This window comes from Chenopodium quinoa, unplaced genomic scaffold (genome assembly GCF_001683475.1).
Source record: "Chenopodium quinoa cultivar QQ74 unplaced genomic scaffold, ASM168347v1, whole genome shotgun sequence".
Taxonomy (NCBI): domain Eukaryota; kingdom Viridiplantae; phylum Streptophyta; class Magnoliopsida; order Caryophyllales; family Amaranthaceae; genus Chenopodium; species Chenopodium quinoa.
In genome coordinates this window covers 282,140-304,745 of record NW_018744497.1, presented here as the reverse complement: position 1 = coordinate 304,745, position 22,606 = coordinate 282,140, and the positions used below count along the sequence as shown (strand labels likewise).

General features: G+C 37.9%; 1 long non-coding RNA gene across 1 annotated transcript; it reads right to left on the bottom strand.

The window, feature by feature from the left end:
• Nucleotides 1-6,052: 6,052 nt before the first annotated feature.
• LOC110697677 lies at nt 6,053-9,328 on the bottom strand. The gene is made up of 2 exons (XR_002506534.1): nt 8,096-9,328; nt 6,053-7,872 (listed from the first exon to the last, which is right to left on the bottom strand). It is a non-coding gene; the product is annotated as an uncharacterized LOC110697677 (long non-coding RNA).
• Between the last annotated feature and the right edge of the window lie 13,278 nt (nt 9,329-22,606).

Genomic DNA, 22,606 nt, shown 5'->3' with positions numbered 1-22,606 from the left:
CCCAAAAGACCGACCTAGGCGCATCAGAAGTGGCAGATGATGTCAATTTGGACAACGCATCCGCCTGATTGTTTTCTAACCTAAGTACCTGACTTAAATGAAATTCCTCAAGTGACCCAGCCTCATTTTTGACCGCCTACGGATACTTGATCATAGTCACCATGGTATTGACTAACGATCAATTGAGAACCTGAGCATGCGTCAACTTTCCTTGCCCCTGCCACCTTACGCATGTGTATACCGGCTAGTAAGGCCTCATACTCCGCCTTATTATTTGAGGCTTGAAACATGAACCATAGTGCGTATTTATATTTGTCCCCTTCCGGAGACTTGCAAATTATACCTGCACCACAGCTGTGCCGCCGAACCCTGATTCAGGGTCGGCTGCATATATGGTGATCCATACGGCATATATGGTTGTTGGGCACATACGAAGCCGACTGGATAATCTGAGGGCCAGTACGTGCGGACATGCTGCGTGACTGACTCTCTCGGTTTGTCTCCGAATACTTCATTGAAGTATTACGGAAACTGTCCGGGTAAGTCGACGTTGAGGCCGACTTAGACATTTGTTGACTTCTCTTCTCCTAGATGAACATTCGGGCGTCTAGTAAGTCTTTTTTGACCCATCCGGCTGAACTTGCCGGATGGCCTTCCTTTTCCCTGATTCAGGGAAACAAAGTCTGGATAAGTCGATCAGAGGCCCATCCGCCCCCTTTGGCTTAGGGTGAGGACTAGGCACCCGATCTTTGAGGTGCTTGTTCCCGGAGGGAGAAAGCTCCTTAGCCGACTGACCCTTATTGGAGCAAGTTGACTTCTTTATTATGTCCTTGATCTCCCCTTTGAAACTCGTCATGAATTTCATGAGTTCGTCTCTGGTGACGAGGGTTGTACCCCCCGCCGCTTGGGGTTGCCCAGCCGGCTTACCGGTTGGGTTGCTGGGACCAGGTTTGTCTTCGCCCCGTTCCCTTGTTTCTTTGGAACGGGTGCGCCTAGTTTGGAATGACCCGTCTAGAGCCACATAGGTGGGACCTCAAAGTCGTCGCCACTATCCTGGTCCGTATGGACCTCAGGCTCGGCCATAGGCCGCTTGCCCTTACCAGGCGGTACAGAACCAGATGTCATCTCGGAAGTACTTTCCCCACAGACGGCGCCAAATGTTTCGGGGTTTTTGGAGTCCCTCGGGAGAGTTACAATTCCGGGAATGCGTGCCGACCGTCTGTACCTGCAAAACCACGAAACTCCGGTTGGGTGGAGTTCTGCCTCCAACGATCAAGTTAGAACGTTTCCGGATGTATAAATGTGCGGAAAGTAAATGGATTTTCTCTCTGATTCAGAGAGAACTCTGCAATTAATATTGCTCGGTTTTTGTGTTTGTATTTATGAATATGTAATAATGAGGATTTTCTTCTATTTATAGTGGAAGGGGATCAGTTCCCCTATTAGGGTTACGGTGCCATGTGTCAGCAGAGGATTGGATCCCATTGGGCCTCTCTGAGGCTGACACATGTCAGCATGCCATTGGGCCACGTGGCATAGGGTGATTTTACCCCAAACAAAAGTGAAGACAAAATAAGTTAAAGTAAATCAAATATTTCTAAAAGTAAATAGAAATGAAATTCACCTTCTCTGCTTCCGAAATCAGAAAATTGCTATGAATGCTTCTGCTATATCTTAATATCTTATAATTCTTGTATAAGTGAGCTTTAAGTTTATAAGTAATAAAAGTAGATACAAAATAAGTTAAAGTAAACCAAATGTGAGTTTGAGCTAAAATTTGAAGCTCTACAATCAATGATGCCTTTGTACACTCTGTATCACCCTTCATTGATGGGTCCGATTGTTCTTAGATACATAAAGGAGGTGTGGCACTTCAGCAAGAAGCACATTCTACCTCAACAATGTTTTAATTGCTTTAATTCCTATGTTGATATGGTTGGGTTTTGTTAGTTTTTTGTTGGATTGACAATCTAATAGTAGTGTAAGTTTTTCTTTTGATGATTATTCCTTCAAGTTTTTATTGCATATTAATTTTGATGATAGGTGATACATTTGCTAAAAGAGAAGTGTATGAGTTGAGATGGAAGTAAAGGTTTTCAAATTAAAAGTAAATAAATCAGAGTAAATAAATAATTTTTTTTGGGTAAAAACTATATTAAACCATTATAGATATAGTTTTATCTAATACTTTGTAAATAAACCTATGTGAGAATCGAAACCAAATTCTTTAGGCATTTGCACAATGCTCAACCAATTGAGCAATAGACTAGTATATATTAAACATTCGAAGTAAAGAAAAAGTGAATAAAAATTAGCAAAAGTAAATAAAAAATCGATTTTGGAGCTCGTCAGGACGATCTAGTTAGTTCTTCTGATTCGTTGAGCTTTAATTTTGGAGCTTGACTTTGTGTTGATTTTAGCTCATGCTGGTATTCCGTCAGTTTCGAATAGGATGGATATCTCTCCAAGTCGATCAAATGCAGATTCTAGGCTAGAGTTTTAGTATTTGGATGAGAGTGAATAGGCCTTGCTAGACTCCATTTAAAAAAAAAAAAATATTCTGATAATTCAATTTTTTTTTTCGCATTTACTATGTGATTTTAACTGTTATTGTGTGAAACTTCAGAGGTGTTACGTTTAATCTTGTTTTATTTTCGGTAATTTTACAGATTTGTTAAATGAATTGCGAAGTAAATTTGTGCGAATATTCTGGTATCTTGTGGATGATTTAGTGCGAATTCAGAGAAATATTGCTAACTTATTTTAAACTCAAAGCCTCGAACTGTGATATGTGTGAGCAAGCATGGTTTAATGTAAATTTGCAATTTCTGCTGTTATACTAGTATGATTGATCATACACAAACTCTTTTAAAAATAATGCTTGGATTAGATGATTTATCCTATTTTGCCACCTAAACGTAAGAAGTAACTTGCTTCTAGGTAATGATACTACTTTATCAACTAGTAGCAATCCTTATCAGACATATGTTTGTTCTACAAATCACCAGCCTACCACTTCAATGGTCAGGTACAAGTGTAGGTATGTAGGAAATATAGTGGGGAATAGACTAATCAAAGGTAAATATGGCAGCAAGGTTTGTTTCCATACAATCCAACTTGTAATTAGGCTTTCTTTCACATTTGTTTTTGATATCTGATAGTACTTGACTGAAATTGGGCGCTCTTTTGATGACATTAGTGTGTCTATTGAGCTGGTGAACTTCCTCCTCTCTGCCAGTTCTTCTGAGGTTAGACAAGAGTTAATTTTGTACATTATAGTTTTGATCATGCTTTGGATTGTTAATGGGTGTGCCGAAACCTATTAGCTCAAGTGGTATAGCACTATGCTACATATGCATGGGGATGTAGGTTTGATTCCTACATAGGTTGTCTCTAAACCAAAACCTCAAAATTAAACCAAATCACCTTAAGCAAATCATAATAGCTCAAAGGTAAATACTACTATACAAAAAAGAGATGATTATATCAAGTAGGGATGAAGTGATGAACTTTTTTAAAATTAGGGATCAAACACTCTAAAATTAACCTAAAAAAAACACTTTAAAGTTATTCAAATTACCTCAAAAGTAAATCAAGATAACCAAAAAGTAAATCAAATTAGCTTAGAAGTATACGAACAATTAATTAGCTTTTAATGAGTAATGACACCATCAAAACTTGGAAATAGTACAATTTTTGAGTCATTGACTTCCATGTCTTTAAAAGATGAATCAAGTTATAAGAAACAAATATATTGAGTTCAATGTAGAGGTTTTCAAATTAACCATAAATATATCTATATCAAAAGTAAACAAAAGAAGAAGAAATCTAATAAAACATGTAACTAAATTAGTAACCTTTAATATGAAGTCTAATCTTCAATTTCCACTAATAAACCTGCGTGGGATTTGAACGCACATTTTTTGTGCAATTGCACAGTACACTACCTATTGAGATAGTAGGCTAGTGTGTATTTAACATTCAATTTTTTAAAATATAAAAATAAAAATCAAAAGTAATTCAAAAAACATCAATAGTAAATCAAAACATATACGTAGTATAATCACGACGGGTTTGGAACTTCGGATCATTTCATATCAAACTGCTGAAACCGGTAGACTAATAGACCTTCCACCAAAAAGAAATTCGAAACTTACAATCTTGATTAATCGAATATTCATTCAAAGTAAAGCTAAATAACTTAAAAGTAAATAAAAAATCTCAAAAAAGTAAGTAAAAATTTATATAGAGTGCATATTTTGTTCATTGTTGATGATGTAAAGAAACTTCAGAAAACAACACAGTGATAGTCACGTCACATAAACCATCATATGATTATGAAATAGATGAACACCAGAGTAAAGACGATGCATCATTTCATAGTTCTCAGGAACATAAAACTAGTTAGAACAAGCTAAAACAATGTCTTGGCTATTCACTAAGTTAATTATTGCCCTACATTCCTACAAAGATCAGGTTGATACCCCCAAATGACTATAAAAAGTTTCTACTAGCTGTTTCAACAATCTGCACACACCAATATCATGTCAAAATCCATTAAAATAGAAATAAGGGCTCTTTATACACCATAGGCAGAGGGAACTTATCCTTTACAATAACAATCTAATGCAATGAATCAATAACAGTGTAAATATTATCCACATAATATAAAAACAAAAATGTAATTAAAAGTAATGGGTTTTTCTAAGCTATGCCCCTAAACTTCTTCGGTTTCTAAGCTGTGCCCACGGTTTTTTATACGTCTAAGCTATGCCCTCCAGTTTACCTTTTTTAATACACTATACCCTGTGACGTTAAAACCTCGTTAGTAGTTGCGGAACTGTTAAGATACATCACTTTGGAGGGAAGATTTGCCGCCATAATTGTTAGGGTTTTACTTGGATTATAAAAGGGGGCTTGTATATCACATTTCCCCTGTTTCTTCTTCTTTATCTCCCAAAAATTTAGCTCCCAAAAATTTAGCCCCAAAAAATTTAGCCATTAAGATGACGAGCTCCCGTTCTTCTCCTGTGATTTCTAGTTGTCAATGGGATTTTATTAGTCCCAAGTGCAATTACAAGCCTCCTTTAGATTGCAAGTTACATGTTTCCACTTCAACAAGGAACCCTAGAAAGGCATATTGGAGGTGTGATTTCTGCAGATTTTTCGAATGGGTAGGCCCTCATAACATGCTGTGGAGAGGAGAATACAAACAAGCTTTTTACGATGGTTTTGATGGTGGTGAAAGCATTGACAATGGTGCGCTGATGGAGGTGAAGCGTGAATTGGAGGCTTTAAGGCATAAAGTTGATAATGTTACTGCTTCTTTTAAGGACATGTTTAAAATTGGGGTGGTGATGTTTTTGTTGTTAATTATCATATTGAAATGTAAGTGGTGTTTAAGTAGTGTATGGTCGTATGAGAATCATAGTAAGTTGGTTTGTGTATGATCTCATGACGTAATGTACTGTTCTTTAATATTTGGTTATTAATAACAGTTTATCAGATTCCTGTTTATATTGAGTCTTGTATTGAATTTGATAATATAACTGTTTGGGGTTTTCTGTGTCCTTCGGGAGAGTTACAATTTCCTAGCAGACTTCCTTCTTACGCCTGTACCTGCACCTAGCCGACTTCCTTCTTGCGCCTGTACCTGCACAAGTAACGGAGACTCCGGATGGGGGGTGGGAGTTCCGCCTCCGAAGATTAAGTTAGTATCTTTTCGAAGTGGAATAAGAACAGCAAAAGCTTCTCGGTTCGAGAGCGTTTCCGAAGGTTTGGACTTTGTTTGTTTTTTTTTTTGTGGTTGCAATTAATGTATGTGTCTGTGTCATAAATGAGGTCTACCCTTACTATTTATAGTAAGGGAGAACTGTACCTCAATTAGGGTATAAGGGACACGTGTCTGCAAAGGAAATGGGCCTTTGCAGACCGCTGAAGGATTGACACGTGTCAAGCCTTTATTGGGCCACGTGTCTTAGGGTATTTTCACCCTAAACAATAACATTTCAAATAGAAAATAGTGACACTCTACAATTGGAATACCAATCCATAATGTCAACCGAAAGTACCATATATTCACAATTTGCCCAAAACATTACATCACTTAGTAGCAATAACACAAAAGTTGGCTTAAAAAGTATTGTTTGCCACAAAAACTAAAGTTTGCCCCAAAAACTAGGCCAGTTGCATACCTGACATAACACTAACAACATTACATTATAGTGATTATGCCCAAAAAAAGTGATTACAGTTTGCCCCAATAATTACAAAAGGATAAGTTTCACCCATTTCAGAGTGTATGTTAGCTTGCTTAAAGGATCTGATTACCTAAGGCTGACTCATCGATGGTTGCCTGAGTTCTGCACTTTGGTTTGATGTTTGAACTTGGGGCTATGAAGATGCATTCATGGTATCAATGAAGCTATGATCAAATGCATCACTGTTGCTGGACTGATCTTGGTGTGAATTTCCTTTCCCTTTTGATGCACCACTGTGGTGAGTACGGTTGTCTGTTCTATCAGCACCTTCACTAGCGTAATTTCCACTGACCATCAATTCAATCAGGGAGAAGTCAACATCATTATCTTCAGGTAGTCTCTGTGCTTTTTTTCCTTTATTGCCTCCCTTTTGTGGCACAATCTTCCCTTGTTGCTCGGCTACTTCTCTGGAAGTTGGGCCACCTTTGCATGTTGCCATATTGAGCCCATAATTCTTGCAGTTACTACACTGGACGGTTGCACTTCTTTTTCCTTTTCTCTGCTCCCCTTCCTCTCTCCTCCTATTTCTTGTTGGTCTGCCAATACTTCGTTTCATTGTTGGTGGTATGAGGGTTGGAACACCATCAATGTGTGGCCATTGCTCTTGATCAGGAACAGGGGATATGTTTCCACTGTAGGCTTGTCTGTACTTAGCTACAGTGAACCATTCACTCACATAATCTGTTGGATCCTTCACTATCTGTACCACTACTATCAGATTCAGTGTCTACATCAAAACCTTGGTCAGGTTGGTAATCCCCTTCACTATCTGTACCACTACTATCAGATAAAGCCCCACTCACATTTGACACCCCAACATCATCATCTAGCCTAACCCTAGTCCTCTTTCCAGTTCTAACAGATGGTTGCTCCTTCTGAACTTCATTGGCTTCAGTGATTGGTTGAGGTGGAACCCATAACCCCTTGTATTTAAGGGTAGATTTAAAGATTTTTTTTACCATGAAGGAATGAAGAAGGCTTAAGAATATTGTTTAGTTTAGTAGGGGCAGCATGGCTAACACTAGGACCTGTTTGGGTGACACCTGAAGTTGGAGGGTTGATTAAGGATTCTTGTGTGGTTGGGGGGCTAGAAGCCATAAGCCCGGGGCTTCTTCTTGGGCTTGACAAAGTAATGGTTTGACTTTGTTCAGGAGATTTAATTTTAGATGGTCCATGAGATGATGGGGTTGAAAATAGATTACCAGAATTTTTTTCTTCAGGCTTACCCCTCTTACCACCCCTAACTGGTAGTATAGTTATTGGTGGTTTAGGTAGTGATGCTGAACCACTTTCATTTGATCCTTTCAACCTTACCTTTTCAGCTAAGGTCCAAATAAAATTAGGTTACTTCAAACAACCAATCCATATATCTATCCTCCTAGATTCAACTACCTCAAACATGGTCATTAGTGTTTTATCATCAGTAAGTGCATGACTCTTCCCATTGGAACAATAACTTAACACAGGAAAAGTGGGGAGTTCATACCCAAAAGAACTAAATTTGTCAACCATATCATTCACTACATCTATCAGCAAACATTCATCTATATCAGCAACCATAACATCAACAGAGTTACCCATGAAATGCATTTTCAACACCCTTTCACCCATTCTGCAGATAAAAAACATGGGGCAAAAAACCAATGTATAATCATTAACCAACATATCCAAATACACAATTGAACCAAACAATATTTAACTAAATCAACATTTACCAACTATATATAAAAAACAAAACCCTAGAATCAATTGCGACATCAACAACCAACATTTCGCTTAAATTTATGTAACATAACAAAGAGTTGCTCTAAATCTCACAAATTTATCGAAATTACCTGTCTTCCCAAGCCGAAATTCCCGTTTTTTAGTGAAATTCAGCAACGCAGCCACTCCACTCCAGCTCGCAACGAAATTGCAACCCAGATGAAGATCGCAACCCACAACTCCACGAAATTCAACAAAGTTGCTATGAATCTCACAAATTTATTCAAAATTACCTTTCTTCCAAGCTTAAATTCCCGTTTTTGGTGAAATTCAGCAACGCAACCACACTATGACTCCTTCTCTCAACCAAATCGCAACCCAACTTTTGTTTGCAACCCACAACTCCACGAAATTCAACCACGCAACTCGTCAATTTGATTTCTATCGCAAATTTCTGGGCACTACTTTTTAAGGGTTTTGATTTTCATTTGAGTGTTCATGAAACAGAGTAGAAGAGGAGTTTAATAAGAGGTGTTTGATACTATCATTGTTTGGGAACTAGAAGGACTTTAATTATTTAATTGTTTTAAGGAATTTAATTGTTTTTTTTTTAATTTCTATTTTAACTAGCAACGACAACTAACAGACCTTAACGTCCGTTACTTACGGCTAATGACATAGGTTATTTTTAATAGAAAATAGTAAGGTGGAGGGCATAGCTTAGACGTTTAAAAAACTGTGGGCACAGCTTAGAAACCGAAGAAGTTTAGGGGCATATCTTAGAAAAACCCAAAAGTAATTTACCATACAATCTAACAAAAAAACCAAAATTTTATCAAGCAAGCAACAATTTAATAATACCAAATATAAGAATATATCAATAATTCAACCACAAAACCATAATTGCAGCTAATTAAATGAAACCACAATACGCTAATATATGATTGTAAGAGTTTTATACATCAATCGAAATCACAAAAAGTGAAACAAATAGTAGTGAAAACCCTAATTTTTGCAATCGAAATCGCCCAACCTTTATTTTAAAAAAGACCCTAATTGAATTTAAAAAACAACAAAAATATACGAAATCAAAACACTTACCTCTCCAGAAACAACCAGAAACAGCAAATCAAAGAACTTAAATAAACCAATTTGAAGAATTCGATGTGCGAAACCGAAGAAATGAAACCTCTTTAGAGAGCATTCAAAGAAAAAAAGAGAAAGTCTGAACAAGAGAGAGAAAACGAAAAAGAAGCGACTAGAAAAATTAGATAGTCATTCGATTTGCAAATATTACCATTTTACCCTTAATGAAGCGGGTGAATTGACAACCGTTAGATAATGCGCGATTAATGGTTGAGATAAGTTCCTAATTCTCATTATTCACCTTGGTTCTCACATGATCTCATATATATAGTTTAGTTAATTTTTTTTATAAAAGTAATTGTACTATTAATTTTATTTTTTTCAAACATAATTGAAATCAAAATTCATTATCTAATATTGAGTATCCTAAACATTATTAGTTTATTTTTTTTTTCTTTAATTGTAATAAGAAATTCCTTAAAATTGACATAGTTGTGAATAAAAAAATAATTAGCATAAATTGTGTGATATATTTTTGGGTTACATATTTCAAATAGCTATACGGTTGTATGTATGAGCAAACGAATTGAAAGGGATGAGATCAATTTTGTTATTACAGATTGTTGTTAAATATACGTGTATAAAATTTATATATATTATTAAATTTTGAAATTTATAAACATGATTCACTGTTTATAATATAACATTGTTAACATAAAATGTATCATTAGAGTGGTGGTAAAAGATGAATCATAATGAACACATGGTCATGGGTTCAAACATCAATGCTAAGAAATTTTTGTTTGAGGATAAAATAGTGATAATTAATGGTCTGATATGATATGACGCCACATCATATGCCAAATAATGGCAAGAATGACAACACATGGCAGAATTGCATGTCTTGCCATTGAGTTTTAATAATATATAATAGTATAGTACCCGTGCAATTGCACGGTATAATAAGCTCATATGTATAATTTATTTATCAAAGAATTTTTTTAATAATAATGATGAAGTGGAAATCAAAAGTTACGCTCTAACATATATAGCTAGCTCCTACATATATCATAGCATGATTTAACGTTCGTATTTACATAATTATGCAAGTCCCGCACTGCACCCGTCCTAGTTGGAGCGGGTATGAGTCCAAATATTGCTAATAAGTAGGCGGGTATGAGTACAAAGTCATACCCACGGTGGGTAGCAGATAAGTGGTAGATTTGATGTAATACCCACCTATTACCCGCCTACCCGCCTACTTGCCCAATTACCTGCTAACTTATTACTACTACTAATTTTTTATGTAATTCTTTTTGTATTTGTAATGATGAAGGACTACTTTTATACCAATTGACTATTTACTTGTATAATATATTATTAAATTATGTATTCACAACAATTCAGAGATAGCATAATGACATGTTCTATGGGAAATTTATTAAACAAATGTTGTTAGGTTAGCGGATAAAAGGTGGTCGGGTAGTGAATATCCACATGGGTGGTGGATCGAGTGTGGGTGTTAAAATTTTACCCATTGAGGGTGGGGGTAGGTCATAGGTATAAAATTTTTTGGCAGATGCGGATACGAAGGAGGGGGTACCCAAACCCGCACCACCCAATTGCCATCCCTACTTGAAATTATGAACCAGTAATTGGGTAAATACTACGATGTACTTCATGAGTGAGTAGTTTAAAAAAACGACGGTAATATTATACATTTAATATATTTAATTTTCTTGTGTGTGAGAGAGTAATGTGCATATATTTTTAGGTATTTGATATTGCCTCCATTTTATAATATTGACAAAGTCAAACTTAGCGGACTTGCTAATGTTTGGCCCTAAATATAAATAGTTAAAAATAAATAAAAGTATACATAAAAATGTAATATTATAAAATTATATGCATGATCTTCCATAATAATACTCGTAGTAGTAATTCTAGAATTTTCAAAGTATATATAGAGAATACATACATTAGTCTATATATATATATATATATATAAATATATATATATATTTTAAATATGTGGTCAGTTACTATGTATAACTAATTATAAATGTTAATATTACATCAAAGCTTCATTTGACTGCATTCCATTATGTCTAAATAAGATATTACATTATCAAAAATAAAAGATTAAGAATTGTACAACTTACTTAATATTACATTATCATGAGATCAATTAGTGATTATTAGTAAGATTTAAAATATTCGTTAGACTGCACATTAATATACTGCAATAAATTTAAGAATTACTATAAATAATATTATGTAATTAGGCGGAAAATAAATTTTCATTGTGGGAGTGACATGTGTCAAGTTTTAAGTTGAGCATCCTCTTTAATATAATTACTAGTATAGTACCCGTGCAATTGCACGGTTTTGAAAGTTCGAATATTAAATCTCACAAAACCGAAACCAAAATTAGCTTAATGCATAGTGGTGATATATATATATATATATATATATATATATATATATATATATATATATATATATATATTACATTATATGAATATTCATTCATAATAATGTGTATGATGGTATTGTGTATCATAATTTTAATTCAATATTGAAAAAATTAAATTAAATTTAGAGATATAAAAAGGTTTATGGCTTTTACATATATTACCTTTTAGATCATAATGACTTTACCCATTCATATATCTCATATATTACCTTTATGTGTACTTTTGGTTTAACCAACATAAAAACTACTCTTAATGTGGTCACAAAATTTTAAATCAGTTACTTAAGTTACCCCCAAGATAAACTAAAGTTACCCTGCTATAAATAAAAGTTACCCATATATAGAGCTTATGTTTCTTATCTAATGAAAAACGTATAATTTACATTATAAAATTATACGTTAAGCATTTTTTTTAAAAAAAAATCGTAATGCCATATTTTCTAGGTCCTTAAGTTATTTTGTAGCACCATTTTTTTTTTGCCTTAGAAAAACATGTCCAATTACTTCCTCTGTCTCTAACTTTTTGCCCCATTGCATATATTTTGGGTAATACCTACTCCTAAAATCACGCACTTCAAATATTATACACGATAATAATTTTATCTAAAGTTATTATCTTTTGTAAAACATAGTGTATATCTTCTAGTCAAAGCATATCATTAGTTACCTCATTATTGACCTGATCATACTTAGCCTAGCCCGCTGACCCGGCCTGACCCAACCCGGTTTTGGGCAGATTTTTCCAATCCGAAATTTATTTTTTTTGGACGGGTTTGGGAATGTGTTTTTTTATGCATTTTTTAGTTGATTTTTTTTTGCCTGGCCCGAAAAGCCCACATGGCCCCACCAGTTTGGGTGGGTTTGGGCACAAATATTTCGGCCGAAATCTTGACCCGACCCGAGAAGTGGGCTGCTTTTTTTGCTCTTGGCCCGACTTAGCCTGCCCAATGACCACCTCTACCTCATTGTATTTTATTCATCACACCTAATTTGAGGCTTGTATCATGTATATATGCTGACTTTTGGTAAAGTGAATGCACAAGGAAATATTCCCAAATTCTTTCATCTTTATATTTTATTTACGCATATTATTACACTTGTTTTGTGCCACGTGCAATGCCCGGATTTTGTTTATTGAATTTTAAAATAAAACTTTTTATCTAAAATATATATGTTATTTGAATTTTCTATTCATGGCTAATAATCACTTGACATTGTCTATTTATGGCCTGGGTATTTTATGGATGAATAATCGCCTGACAATCTAAAAAAATTAGAAGTAATAATGTACAACCAAAAAGAATGGTTGTCTAAAGCTGTGATCTCTTTTTATTTTTTCTGATCATATAGGGAAAGGCTGGCTGCATGTTAAGACTTAAGAGAACAATTATATATAATAACACATCTCTTTAATTTATTTATTTTTATTTTTTTCCTTTTGTATAGAAATATTGGTATTTTATTGAAAATAAAATTTTAAACCAAAAGTTTTACTGAACATAAAACTCTAAAATAACTTTTTTTAATCCTACTAAATCTATCTAAATTTTATTGAAAACAAAACTCTAAAAACAACTTTTTTATCCAATAAATCTATCCAACTTTATTCTACAAAAAAAATATATTCAAATAAATCCTACGTGTCATATTAATAATTAGTTGTTGTCTACGTGGTGCGACACTTGGTGAAAAGTTGGAACGCCAAGTGTCGTTGTCGGTGAAAAGTTGGAAAATTCTCAATGGCGACCCCCAAGAACTGCTCGCACCAATGGTGACCCTCTTTTTTTTGGCTTATACAAAATGACCTTAGTTATCTATTTTCTCCTAATGATGATATTAATGATTGTTTTTTTAACATAAAATTAAACCATGGTTAACCAAAATATTGAAATGACAAAAATGCCCCCTTTTTATTTCACCCAAGCACCCGATTTTTATTCCCTCCATTTATTTCTCTCTCCTTTGTTCTCCCTCTTCATTACTCTTCATCTTCTTCCTTCTGGTGCATGTCCCATCAAATTGTTCATCGAGACACAAAAAAACGCAGAGCATTGAGTTCAAACTCTATAATACCATCAAAAACAGACGACGATTATCAATTTTCTTCTGGGATAAAATAAAGGGGGATTTAAACTTTTATAATTTCAATAATTGCGACTAGGGTATTCGAGCCTGTGATAGAATCGGGGTAGAAGGTGAAAGGTCAAATCTTTCTACATCATTTTGCCAAAAAGAAGTTCAGGTATGCATCTAAAACCCTAATTCTTATATATCGTTTCAATTGTGCATGTTATGTACTCTGTTTTGGCATGATCGTTTTGTTGCATGTTTTACGTGGTTGATTTGAAGTATTATGCCCTAAATTTTGTTGTCTTGTTTACTGATTTTGTGTTATGGACTTGCTTGTCTGTGTTTGTGCTTGGAATATGGTATGGTGTTAGAATGAGTGATGCGGTGGTGTTGAGGTTTCAGTATAAGGGTGTTGAGGTTGATGTGGTAGTTGAGGATGTTGACACAGTCAATCTAGTTGACCTAGTGATAGAGTATTGGGATAAGGCTGTTGAGAGTAAGAAACCAATTCCAAAACATGCTAGTTTTGCTTATGTTCACAAAATGAAACATGTGGACTTGATTACTGATCAAGACTTGATGAAAATGTTTACTAACTTAAATAGAAGAGACCTTATACATATATGGGTGGGTGAGGCTAATTCACCAAATGAGTTACTGAAGGCTGCTAGGACTTTGAGGGCAAGTAGGATAGCTGCTGAGTTGAAACAAAGTGTGGGACAGTTGGGTACAACAGAATGTGATCCTGAAAAGGGAATCCCTAGGAGAAGTATAAGGAATCTAGAGGGTGGTTCAAGTCAACCTGTGATAGAAGTTGAGAGACCTAAGAAACTAACCCCTAGGAGAAACACTTCATCCAATGTCAGAGAACCTGTAGACTCAGTTGCAGACCCTATTACTGAACCTGTTAATGAGGGAGATAATGAAGCTGATGGTGAACCTGTTAATGAGGGAGATAATGGAGGTGATGATGAAAGTGACGGTGAACCTGTTGAAAACCCTGTAGTTGAAATATATAATGCAGTACCTAGTGATGATACCTGGGCTGATTTGATGAGGGAAATGGAAGAAGAAAAAGAATACATGAGTAGGGGGAGAGGAAGAGGAAAGGGGAGACCTAGAGGGAGAGGTAGGGGTATAGGTAGGAGGGAAGAAGCACCTGTGAAGCTAATAGGAGGTAGGATATGGGATAGTGGACCTGGAAGAGACATGAAGGCATGGTATAGGAAGCAACTAGAGAATGCAGTAGAGACTGAGGCTGAGAGGTTGGCTAGGGAGATGTATGAGAAGAGAGAAGAAGAGCTAAGGAAAGAGTTAGGGTTACCACCCATAGAACCAGCCAAACCAGTCCAGGTACTCAGAAGAAGTCCAAGAAAAAGGTTTCAAAGTGAGGGTCAGGCAGAAGCTAAGACAGATGTAATGGCACCACCACTGTGTGAGATCGATGAATGTTATCACAGGGCAAGCATCAGGACCCTGTGGGGAGATAGTGACATCTTCTAAATCTTCCAAGACATCTAGCACAATTGGTAGAAGAATTCCAGGAACTACAGCTAGGAGGAGGGGATTGATTATCAGAACAAGTTCTGATGAAGCATCTGAGCCATCAAACCAACTTACAGTGAGTTTGGGTGGAGATGCAGCTATTCTTAGTGGTGGTGAATTAGATTCTGAAGAAGATGAAGATCAGGAAGATGAAGATCAAGAAGATCATAATGAAGAGCAGGGAAATGAAGATGAAGATGATATGGATGAAGATGATTTGGGACCAGTTGTTGACAACTTTGACCCTTGGGAAGGCCCTGTGTGGGAGAAAGACAATGAAGTTGAAGATTACTTTGCAAAAGTGTACAAAAATGGAGAATTGTACAATAATGAGGAGTTTGGCAAAATTGTTATCATGGCATGGCAATTATTCACAGATAAACAGCATTTGAGAGATGTTGTGAGGGATTACTGCATACAGAGTGGGTTTTCTGTTGTTATGCTAAAGGCATCTAATTTGAGGTGGACAGTTAAATGTTCTGCAAGTAACTGTGAGTGGAGGCTGCATGCATCTAGGCTTCCTGATGGTGTCACATGGGCAATCAAGTCCATTCAGAACATGAAGCACAGTTGTTCTGGTTTAGAGGTGAAGAATCCTATGGTGTCTACCAAGTGGGCTACAAGAGTGTTTCTGGAGTATATAAGAGCCAACAATGATATCCCTGCAAAATCATTAAACCAGTTACTTTGGCAAAGATATGGAGTACAAATGTCTGCAAGTACTCTATACAGGATGAGGTCAAAGGCTCTAAATGAGATTAATGGGGGTCATGACATCTCATATGCCTAGCTTCTTGACTATTGTGAAATGGTGAGATCAACAAACCCAGGTTCCTCTGCATTCTGTGCTTGGACACCTGAAGATCATATTGACAGGCCTCTGTAGTTCTGCAGTATCTTCATATCATTCAAAGGCTGTATAGATGGGTTGCTAGCTGGCTGTAGGAGCTTCATAGGTGTGGATGGGGCTCACTATGGTGGTGTCCTGTTATCTGCAGTAGGACTGGATGCCAACAATGAGCTATTCCCCTTTGCTTGGGCAATTGTATCAGTTGAGGACACAGACATTTAAAAGCTCTTTGTGTGGCATTTAAAGAACTTGCTCAAAGACAGTGGGAGAGGTGATGAGTGGTGCAGTATCTTAGATAGACAGAAGGTATGAAACTGAGATTCAATTTTTCTTTGTTAACTTCCTTGAACATTTCTTTGTCTTACATCTGTCTTGTTTTGTGTAGGGTATTGATGCTGCATTAACTGAGCTGTGGCCAAAGGCTAGAAGAAGATATTGTTGCAAGCACCTGGTAAAGAATTGGAAGAAACCATTCCCTGGTCCTTTGATGGTTAGCCTCTTCTGGAGGGCTTGTGGGGCCTGTTCAGAGTTCACATTCAAGAGATCCATGGAATAGCTGCAAAAAGTAAAACCAGCTGCGTTGATATGGTTGTCTAAAGTTGGGGCCCAATCAACATGGACCAAGCATAAATTCAGTGAGGCCATCAAATGTGATGTAAACAAAAGCAACTTTGTGGAAAGCTTTAATGCCACATTGGGTATGGACAGAGCAAGACCTGCCCTGAGTTTGTTGGAAGGTAACATATTCTTTGTTATAACCATGCAGTGTGTCTATGTTGGTGAATGTATCATTAACATTTGTGGTGATTAATGTTAGGGATTAGGAGAACAACAATGGTCAGGATGTGCACTAGGAAGCAAGCTTCTGCAGACTGGATGGATGATGATATATGTCCAAGAATCAAGGCCAGACTTAAAGTGATAACTCAAGAGTCCAGGTGTTGCAAGGCATACCCTAGTGCTGATGGGTTTGAGGTCACTGATGGAAAATCAGTGCTCCCTGTCAGTTTTGCTGAAAGAAGGTGCCTATGTTGGGTATGGTAGATATCTGGAATTCCTTGCAGGCATGGCATGAGAGCCATCTTGCATGCAAGGCTTGATCCAAAACAGTTTGTTGATGAATGGTACTCTGTGAGAAGGTACAAAGCTGCATATGCTACTGGAATCAACTCCATCCCTGACAGTGATCAATGGCCAGAATTTGACATGCCTAAAATTGAACCCCCTGCCTTGAAAAGAGGAGTTGGAAGGCCTTGTAAAGAGAGAAGAAGGGATGAAGATGAATAAAGGAAAGGCAAGAGAAGCAAGACCATTAAGTGCAGCAAATGTCAATGTTATGGCCACAACTCAGCAACATGTAAAGGAGGCCCCACTGCAAAAGAAGCAGCTGCTGCTTCTACCTCTACACACCCGTAAAGGGAAACAAGCTGCTGTTGCTTCTGCTTCTGCAAAGGATAAAGGGAAAGGACCCATGTCTTATTCACAACCTGCTCCAAAAATGAGGAAGCTTAGTGGTATTAGGTTCTCAACCCAGCCTCAGTAGATGAATGTGTTGGTTCTAGGTAGCATAAGTAAGTAGCAATGGAAACTGATTTTTTAGGGGTACTTGAATCAGTGTATTTTGGGTATTTTGGTGGGGAAAACAGGGCATCTTATGGAAATAGCACTAGAAACTGCTTTTTTTTTTAATTTTAATTATCAGTTTGGATTGTAAACAATTACTTAAGTTTTAATCTCCAAGTATTTGTTCCTTTATGTTTATATTGAGTCTAGCCATGATTTAGTGTACTTCATTGACACAATTGAATAACAGAGCAACAAAACAAAAGAAACTGAATTTAAACAAAGTTCTGATTTTTATTTGATTAGGATGATTAGTACATGATTTTACTACCTAGATTGTTAAGGACTAAGTACAAACATCCTAGTTGCCCTATCATGAAACCCTAATTTCAACTAATTTCCCCCAAATTATGAATGTAGGGTTTACAAATTCATTCACTTAATTAAACTACAGAAAAACCAAATTAAAAACATCCCAATTGCGATCTTCATCATCTTCTTGCCTAAGCCATCGAAATAACCTTCATCATTGACCTCATCAACAATCCTCACAATATTTTCTTCAAGAACCCATGCGAAAAAGTGACAGCTATTGCATTTGTAGTACGGCCTGTCTAGATTGGAGCGTGTGTCAGAAAAACACACATCCAAAAATCGCCTAAAAGAACAATTGCAGTAGTGAATCTTGATTGCTCGAGCTCTTCCCATGGTGGCTGTGTAAAATTGGATGAAAAAGAAGACAACAATGGAGGAAGTTGGGGGAATTAAGGGAGAAAGGGTTTTTATAACTGTTGTCTGACTTTTGGGGGGGAATGTTAACCATGGTTAACTTTTTTTTTTGATATTTATGTTCAAATACCATTATTAATGTCATCGTTAGTAGAAAAAAGAAAAGTAATGTCATTTTTTATAAGCCAAAAAAAAGAGGTTTACCATTGGTGCGTAGCAGTTGTTGGGGGTCGCCATTGAGAATTTCCCAAAATATTATATAAGATCAAATATTTTTATTCTAGTATACGAACTATAATATTTTTATTATATTATAATCTACGAATTATATGCATAAGATTAATACAAAATAAAAGGTCTGTAAGAAATTCAATGAGTTGATTTCTTCATTTTTAGTTTTATTTCATAAAATCTTACGCATAAAATTGTTAGTTTGTGACTAATACATTTTTTATATTTTGAATAAGATCATTTAGTTCATAAGTTCATTTTCAACATTGTTATTTCTAATAAATGTTTGCATTTTATTGGTAGGGGCATGGCTGTGTAGGTTATAAATGTTGTACTTTGAAAAATAGCATGATGATTAATGAAAAATAACATAGCTTGTCCATGTATAACTTTCCCATAAATTGTTTTTTTTTTAATTATTGAAAAGGAGGTAATATGCCAATACTAATTGATTTAGTATTCTTTTGTAGTTTATTATTATGCTCACAAGAGTGTTGTTTCGGGGTTTTTTGATGTCCTGCGGGAGAGTTACAATTCCGGGACCGGTCTCCTTGCGCCTATACCTGCAAAACAACGAAGACTCCTTGTGGAGGGAGTTCCGCCTCCGACGGTCAAGTTAGTACTTGTTTGAGGAGTAATAAATGCGGAAAAGTAAAGGTAGGGAGATCTGGTTCCTCTAGGGGAGGAGTGATCAATGTGTTTAGGTTCTCTAGGTTAGAGTAATTAATTGCTGAATCTCCCTTTAATGAGGATTAATGAAGGTATTTATATACCTTGGGATGCGTGCCAGTCCTCAATTTAGGTCAACCTAGGGCTGATTGGGCTTCCACAAGACTTTGAGCCTAGGTGGCCGGTTTTCCCATTTGGCATGGGGGAGGACACGTGTCATGGCATAAGAGGTCCAAGGTGGACTGGTCAACACTTGAAACGTGGTAGACTCCAATTGGTCCATGTGGCGGACACTTGGCAGAGCCTGAATGGTCCACTTGTCAAATGATGATTGGTTGGGAAAAATCCCTTAATCATTTGCCCCTCACAGGTGGCACGTGACTGTTCACATGTCACCTGTGACAGGTGTCGGCCTGTAACAGGCGACGACTTGCTACAGGTGTCGCCCTATGACGGGCTGAGCATTTTTCCCGCTCATTGTTTAAATTCAAAAGTGACCATTCACATTCTCATTTTACCCTATATAAGGGCATGTTGACCAAGTCTTTTGTTCACATTTGCGAACTTTTTCAAGAGAACTCTTGGACCTCTGAACTTGAGCTCTGACTTTCTGGACGACTGCTTTTACCAACCGCCTGTTTTTATTGGACGCCTGTTCGATCAAGCTTTCTTTCATAACTTAAGTTTCAGGTAACCGTCTGTTCCTTTATCCATTTTCTGTTTTGCTTTTGCACTTTTTCTTTATTTTTTGAAAATGAGACCTCAAAAGCATCCGGCACGACCTAAGTTAGCAATCAGCCGGTCACCGGGGACGGCTGAATCTAGGACTAGGGGTGCCGACTGCCCTGCGGTACTTCAAACTTTGCGCAAGTCCCGGAATCCAACTGTGTTTGTATCTATGCAGGACAGTATGGCAAGACCAAAAAAGACAAAGAGGATTGAAAACTCTGATGGCTCCTCTTTTCGGGTTCAGATTAGTGAGCTATCGGACCAGCCGCCTGATACCGCAGGGACCCAAGGTGGCCCTTCTGCCGAGAGCTCTGAGGAGGGAGCTAAGGTAGCCTCTTCCCACTTCTTTGTTGACCTGGCTAGTCAGCAGACGACCCCTGAAGAAGAAGAGGGGTCGGCCCCCTCAGGGAGAGGGGAGGAGTCGGACTCTTCTGATAGCTAGTCTAACTCTAGCTCTTCAAGCCGCCTCTCTATAAACTCAGAGGAAAGGCATTCTCGCTTGCATGAGGCGAGGCTGTCTCATGCGGCTAAAAAGGGGGACGACTGGTCGGAACCATCCGCCTCTCATAGGGAGTTAAATACTCCTTATTACTATCATGTCCCAAAGGGCCGCATCAAGGCCATGAAAGAGCGAATAGAATCTTTTCTATCGGACCATGTGATGGGTCCTAATTTCCAAGTTTTTTGTGGCGGATGCTGAAGATGTAGTCACCTGGCCAGCTGGAGTCAGCTATGGGGACGCCTACTTTGGCTGTTATGAGGCGGCCATTAAGGTTGGTCTGCGATTTCCCATTGCATCCGGCCATTCCACAAATCCTCGATGGATACGAGGTGGGGCTATGGCAGTTAGCCTCGAATTTCAGGTTCAACATCCTTGGCTATGCAACCGGGTGTGAAATGCATGGGGTGGAGCCGAATTTTGAGGCGTTCACCCATATGAATTACCTCAGCCGAACCCCCAAAGCAAGCGGTACCGGCTGGTATCAAATAACGAGCCACAAAGGCTATCTGATGACGAGGGGAAAAGAAAATAAATGGAAGGATTGGAGAAACACCTTCCTCATCATTGCCAGCCCTAACAAGCTGCTGAACAAGCGCTACAATAGGTGGAACAAGGATCCGCCTCTTCTAGCAGGCGGTCGCAGCATGCCGCTTGTCCCCCTCAAGGCTAGGGAAGAGATCCTTGATCAAGGACTCTTAAAAGTAGAGATTAGGGCAAACTCTACTACTAGGGTACGAGAGAAAGTGCCCCTAAACTGTGTCCCAAAGTTTCAATGGCTCTATGACAAGTATTTTTTTGGCCGCCTGTGGCCTTAGAAGTCGGTCCCCCAGAGGTAGCCGGTCTCTTGAGCATATGTGCACATCTTTGGCCTTGTTTTCGAATTTTTTCTAACTCTTAGCGGTTTTCTTTTCAGCTAAAGCTATGGACCACATTTCTGCGTCAAAGAAGGCGGCTGCCTTGATGCGGACCTCCATCATGCAGCAGAAGTGGACCTCTTCTGATTCTCCTGCGAAAGAGACGCCCATAGTGAGTTTCTGATCTTTCAAATTGTGCCTTGAAAGTCTGCTATTAGTAGTATTGACCATTCATCTTTTTCGCAGGCGGGCACTTCCAAACCCTCTTCCTCCCAACAGTCGGACTCAAAAGTTCGGAAGACGACTACTGTGAGTACGCCTAGATTGGCCAGGAAGCAGTCGGCTGGCAAACAGCCGATCACCCCACAAAGTGTGGGTAAACCATCACAAGTCCTTAGGGACAGTCGGCCACCGAGAGGTATAATATAGCTTTGCTAGACTTGAACTTTTTCTTCAATGTTTTTTTTTTATATTATTCTGACCTTTCCCTTCTTTGGATGCAGGCGGCCCTCAAGAACCAGACTTGATCAAGATGGCCAAGTCTATGATCAAGGCTATCCCTCTAGAGGAGAGGGATGCGGTCAGGGGAGTCGGCACCCTTGACTTAGACGACATCATGGGTCTCCTATCTGAGGTAGACTTAGAATTTTATAATATCAACCTTGCCTGCCACCTGGTATTTTCAAACCTGGAGCCTGTTTGGTTATTTTCAAGTCTGACGCCTGGTTTTCTCTTTGTCAGACCCTGCTGCGAGTACACGGCCTCCGTAGGCCAATTAGCGCCAAGAATAAAGAGGTAAAGGCTGCTAAGGCTATGGTCGCCTCTGACGTTGATAAGGCAATGTTTCAAATTGCCCAAAATGAAATTTTGACAACTGATATTCTTTATTATCAGGCGCAGGCCACTTCCACTATCCGCGCTGAGTTGGAGGCGGCCAAGAAGAGGAACAACGAGCTGGAGGCGACGGTCAAGGGTCACCGAGATGAGCTGAAGCCGCTTAGGCAGAAGATGACCCATTTTGAGGCCATGGAAAAATCTTTGGCGACTGTCAAAGACCGCCTACAAAAGCAGGAGAAGGCCCTCACTGATGAGCTCAAGGCTAAGGCTAAGTCTGAAAAAATGGCTTTAGCCCAAGCTATGATGGACGACTCGGCTCAGATCATGAAGATGACTTGGACGGCCCTCTTCTCAAAAGCTCACTATGCCGCCTGGGAGAAAAAGTTCAACGCTTGTACTGAAATGTACAACCAACAGATCATGAGGAAGGCGGCTGAGGAAGACGAGGCGGCTGACTCCAGCTCAGAGAAGAAAGAGGAGGTGGTGGCCCTACAACCGATT